The sequence below is a fragment of the Triticum aestivum genome, chromosome 3B (assembly GCF_018294505.1).
Source record: "Triticum aestivum cultivar Chinese Spring chromosome 3B, IWGSC CS RefSeq v2.1, whole genome shotgun sequence".
Taxonomy (NCBI): Eukaryota; Viridiplantae; Streptophyta; class Magnoliopsida; order Poales; family Poaceae; genus Triticum; species Triticum aestivum.
The window spans coordinates 753,151,485-753,157,899 of NC_057801.1; positions in this window are offsets into that span (position 1 = coordinate 753,151,485).

The window sequence follows — 6,415 nt, forward strand, 5'->3', positions numbered from 1 at the left end:
AGTTATTATTTATTTCCTTATTTCATGATAAATGTTTATTATTCATGCTAGAATTGTATTAACCGGAAACATGATACATGTGTGAATACATAGACAAACATATAGTCACTAGTATGCCTCTACTTGACTAGCTCATTAATCAAAGATGGTTAGTTTCCTAACCATAGACATGTGTTGTCATTTGATTAATGGGATCACATCATTAGGAGAATAATGTGATTGACATGACCCATTCCGTTAGCCTAGCACTTGATCATTTAGTATGTTGCTATTGCTTTCTTCATGACTTATACATGTTCCTGTAACTATGAGATTATGCAACTCCCGTTTACCGGAGGAACACTTTGGGTACTACCAAACATCACAACGTAACTGGGTGATTATAAAGGAGTACTACAGGTGTCTCCAAAGGTACATGTTGAGTTGGCGTATTTTGAGATTAGGTTTTGTCACTCCGATTGTCAGAGAGGTATCTCTGGGCCCTCTCGGTAATGCACATCACTATAAGCCTTGCAAGCAGTGTGACCAATGAGTTGGTTACGGGATGATGCATTATGTAACGACTAAAGAGACTTGCCGGTAACGAGATTGAACTAGGTATTGGATACCGACGATCAAATCTCGGGCAAGTAACATACCGATGACAAAGGGAACAATGTATGTTGTTATGCGGTTTGACCGATAAAGATCTTCGTAGAATATGTAGGAACCAATATGGGCATCCAGGTTCCGCTATTGGTTATTGACCAAGAATAGTTCTAGGTCATGTTTACATAGTTCTCGAACCCGTAGGGTCCGCACGCTTAAGGTTTCGATGACAATTTTATTATGAGTTTATGAGTTTTGATGTACCGAAGGAGTTTAGAGTCCCGGATGAGATCGGGGACATGACGAGGAGTCTCGAAATGGTCGAGACGTAAATATCGATATATTGGACGACTATATTCGGAGTTCGGAAAGGTTCCGAGTGATTCGGGTATTTTTCGGAGTACCGGAGAGTTACGGGAATTCGCCGGGGAGTATATGGGCCTTATTGGGCCATACGGGAATAGATGAGAGAGGCCGAAAGGAAGGAGGTGCGCAGCCCCCCTTTGGTCCGAATTGGACAAGGGGTGCAGCCCCCTTTTCCTTCCCCCTCTCCCCCTCTTTCCTTCTCTCCTACTCCAACAAGGAAGGGGGGGAGTCCTACTCCCGGTGGGAGGAGGACTCCTCCTGGCGCGCCCCTCCTGGCTGGCCGACCCCCTCCCCCTGGCTCCTTTATATACGGGGGCAGGGGGGCACCTCTAGGAAGAACAACACAAGTTGATCTACGGATCGTTCCTTAGCCGTGTGCGGTGCCCCCCTCCACCATATTCCACCTCGGTCATATCGTCGCGGAGTTTAGGCGAAGCCCTGCGCCGGTAGAGCATCATCATCGTCACCAAACCGTCGTGCTGACGGAACTCATCCCTGAAGCTTTGCTGGATCGGAGCCCGGGGATCATCATCGAGCTGAACATGTGCTGAACTCGGAGGTGCCGTACGTTCGGTACTTGGATCGGTCGGATCGTGAAGACGTACGACTACATCAACCGCGTTGTCATAACGCTTCTGCTTACGGTCTACGAGGATACGTGGACAACACTCTCCCCTCTCGTTGCTATGCCATCACCATGATCTTGCGTGTACGTAGGAATTTTTTTTAAATTATTACGTTCCCCAACAGTGGCATCCGAGCCTGGTTTTATGTGTAGATGTCATATGCACGAGTAGAACACAAGTGAGTTGTGGGCGATACAAGTCATACTGCTTACCAGCATGTCATACTTTGGTTCGGCGGTATTTTGAGATGAAGCGGCCCGGATCGACATTACGCGTACGCTTACGCGAGACTGGTTTCACCATTACGAGCACTCGTGCTTAAAAGTGACTGGCGGGTGTCTGTCTCTCTCACTTTAGCTGAATCGAGTGTGGCTACGCCCGGTCCTTGCGAAGGTTAAAACAGCACTAACTTGACAAACCATCATTGTGGTTTTGATGCGTAGGTAAGAACGGTTCTTGCTAAGCCCGTAGCAGCCACGTAAAACTTGCAACAACAAAGTAGAGGACGTCTAACTTGTTTTTGCAAGGCATGTTGTGATGTGATATGGTCAAAACGTGATGCTATATTTTATTGTATGAGATGATCATGTTTTGTAACCGAAGTTATCAGCAACTGGCAGGAGCCATATGGTTGTCTCTTTATTGTATGAAATGCAAAACGCCCTGTAATTGCTTTACTTTATCACTAAGCGGTAGCGATAGTCGTAGAAGCAATAGATGGCATAAACGACAACGATGCTAGGATGAAGATCAAGGTGTCGTGCCGGTGACGATGGTGATCACGACGGTGCTTCGAAGATGGAGATCACAAGCACAAGATGATGATGGCCATATCATATCACTTATATTGATTGCATGTGATGTTTATCATGTATGCATCTTCTCTTGCTTTGATTGACGGTAGAATTTTAAGATGATCTCTCACTAAAAATTATCAAGAAGTGTTCTCCCTGAATATGCACCGTTGCCAAAGTTCGTCGTGCCCAGACACCACGTGATGATCGGGTGTGATAAGCTCTACGTCCATCTACAACGGGTGCAAGCCAGTTTTGCACACGCAGAATATTCAGGTTATACTTGACGAGCCTAGCATATGCAGATATGGCCTCGGAACACAGAGACCGAAAGGTCGAGCGTGAATCATATAGTAGATATGATCAACATAGTGATGTTCACCATTGAAAACTACTCCATCTCACGTGATGATCGGTTATGGTTTAGTTGATTTGGATCACGTGATCACTTAGAGGATTAGAGGGATGTCTTTCTAAGTGGGAGTTCTTAAGTAATATGATTAATTGAACTTAAATTTATCATGAACATACCTAGTATTTTGCAAATTATGTTGTAGATCAATAGCTTGCGTTGTTGCTCTCATATGTTTATTTTGATATGTTCCTAGAGAAAATTGTGTTGAAAAATGTTAGTAGCAATGATGCGGATTGGATCCGTGATCTGAGGTTTATCCTCATTGCTGCGCAGAAGAATTATGTCCTTGATGCACCGCTAGGTGACAAACCTATTGCAGGAGCAGATGCAGACGTTATGAACGTTTGGCTAGCTCAATATGATGACTACTTGATAGTTTAGTGCACCATGCTTAACGGCTTAGAATCGGGACTTCAAAGACGTTTTGAACGTCATGGACCATATGAGATGTTTCAGGAGTTGAAGTTAATATTTCAAGCAAATACCCGAGTTGAGAGATATGAAGTCTCCAACAAGTTCTATGGCTAAAAGATGGAGGAGAATCGCTCAACTAGTGAGCATGTGCTCAGATTGTCTGGGTACTTCAATCGCTTGAATCAAGTGGGAGTTAATCTTCCAGATAAGATAGTGATTGACAGAATTCTCTAGTCACCATCACTAAGTTACTAGAACTTCGTGATGAACTATAGTGTGCAAGGGATAACGAAAACAATTCCCAAGCTCTTCGCGATGCAAAAATCAGCGAAGGTAGAAATCAAAGAAAAACATCAAAGTGTTGATGGTGGACAAGATCACTAGTTTCAAGAAAAAGGGCAAAGGGAAGAAGGGGAACTTCAAGAAGAACATCAAGCAAGTTGTTGTTCAAGTGAAGAAGCCCAAGTCTGGACCTAAGCCTAAGACTAAGTGATTCTACTGCAAAGGGACTGGTCACTGGAAGTGGAACTACCCCAAGTATTTGACGGATAAGAAGGATGGCAAAGTGAACATAGGTATATTTGATATACATGCTATTGATGTGTACTTTACTAGTGTTTATAGGAACCCCTTGGTATTTGATACTAGTTCAGTTGCTAAGAGTAGTAACACGAAACGGGAGTTGCAGAATAAACAGAAACTAGTTGAGGGTGAGGTGACGATGAATATTGGAAGTAGTTCCAAGATTGATATGATCATCATCGCACACTCCCTATACTTTCGGGATTAGTGTTGAACCTAAATAAATGTTATTTGGTGTTTGCGTTGAGTATCAATATGATTTGATCATGTTTATTGCAATACGTTATTCATTTAAAATCAGAGAATAATTGTTGTTCTGTTTAAATGAATAAAACCTTTGATGGTCATACACCCAATGAAAATAGTTTGTTGGATCTCGGTCGTAGTGATACACATATTCATAATATTGATGCCAAAAGATGCAAAGTTGATAATGATAGTGCAACTTATTTGTGGCACTGCCGTTTGGGTCATATCGGTGTAAAGCGCATGAAGAAACTCCATAAAGATGGATTTTCGGAATCACTTGGTTATGAATCATTTGATGCTTGCGAACCGTGCCTTTTGGGCAAGATGACTAAAAACTCCGTTCTCCGGAACAATGGAACAAGCTACTGACTTATTGGAAATAATACATACCGATGTATGCGATCCAATGAGTGTTGATGCTCGTGGCAAGTATCGTTATTTTCTGACCTTCACAAAATGATTTGAGTAGATATGGGTATATCTACTTGATGAAACATAAGTCTGAAATAATTGAAAGGTTCAAAGAATTTCAGAGTGAAGTGGAAAAATCATCGTAACAAGAAAATAAAGTTTCTACGATCTGATCGCGGAGACGAATATTTGAGTTACGAGTTTGGTCTTCAGTTAAAACAATGTGGAATAGTTTCACAGCTCACGCCACCTGGAACACCACAACGTTATGGTGTGTCCGAACGTCGTAACCACACTTTATTGGATATGGTGCGATCTATGATGTCTCTTATCGGTTTTACCACTATCGTTTTGGGGTTGTGCATTAGAGACAGCTGCATTCACGTTTAAAAGGGCACCATCTAAATCCGTTGAGATGACACCATATGAACTATGGTTTAGCAGTAAACCTAAGTTGTCATTTCTTAAAGTTTGGACTTGCGATGCTTATATGAAAAAAGTTTCAACCTGATAAGCTCAAACCCAAATCGGAGAAGTGCGTCTTCATAGAATACCCAAAGTTAACTATTGGGTACACCTTCTATCACAGATCGGAAGGCAAGTTATTCATTGGTAAGAATGGATCCTTTCTAGAGAAGGAGTTTCTCTCGAAAGAAGTGAGTGGGAGGAAAGTAGAACTTGATGAGGTAACTGTACCTGCTCCCTTATTGGAAAGTAGTTCATCACAGAAATCAGTTCCTGTGACTACTACACCAATTAGTGAGGAAGTTAATGATGATGATCATGAAACTTCAGATTAAGTTACTACAGAACCTCGTAGGTCTTCCAGAGTAAGATCCGCACCAGAGTGGTACGGTAATCCTGCTCTGGAAGTCATGTTACTAGACCATGATGAACCTACGAACTATGAGGAAGCGATGATGAGCCCAGATTCCACGAAATGGCTTGAGGCCATAAAATCTGAGATATGATCCATGTATGAGAACAAAGTATGGACTTTGATTGACTTGCTCGATGATCAGCAAGCCATGTTAAATAAATGGATCTTCAAGAGGAAGACGGACATTGATAGTAGTGTTACTATCTATAAGCTCGACTTATTGCGAAATGTTTTCAACAAGTTCAAGGTGTTGAATACGATGAGATTTTCTCACTCGTATCGAAGCTTAAGTCTGTCTGAATCATGTTGGCAATTGCCACATTTTATGAAATCTGGCAAATGGATGTCAAAACTGCATTCCTTAATGGATTTATTAAAGAAGAGTTGTATATGATGCAACCAGAAAGTTTTTGTCAATCCTAAAGATGCTAACAAAGTGTGCAAGCTCCAGCAATCCATCAATGGACTGGTGCAAGCATCTCGGAGTTGGAATATACGCTTTGATGAGTTGATCAAAGCATATGGTTTTATACAGACTGTTGAAGAAGCCTGTATTTACAAAAAAGTGAGTGGGAGCACTACAACATTTCTGATTAGTATATGTGAATGACATATTGTTGATCGGAAATAATGTAAAATTATTCTGCAAAGCATAAAGGAGTGTCTGAAAGGAGTTTTTTTTAAAGAAAGACCTCAGTAAAGCTACTTACATATTGAGCATCAAGATCTATTGAGATAGATCAAGACGCTTGATAAGTTTTTCAATAAGTACATACCTTGTCAAGATTTTGAAGTAGTTCAAAATGGAACAGTCAAAGAAAGAGTTCTTGCCTGTGTTGCAAAGGTGTAAAATTGAGTAAGACTCAAATCCCGACCACGGCAGAAAATAGAAAAGAGAATGAAAATCATTCCCTATGCCTCAGTCATAGGTTCTATAAAGTATGCTATGTACCAGACCTATTGTATACCTTGCTCTGAATTTGATAAGGGAGTACAATAGTGATCTAGGAGTAGATCACTGGACATTGGTCAAGAATATCCTTAGTGAGAACTAAGGAAATATTTCTCGATTATGGAGGTGATAAAAGAG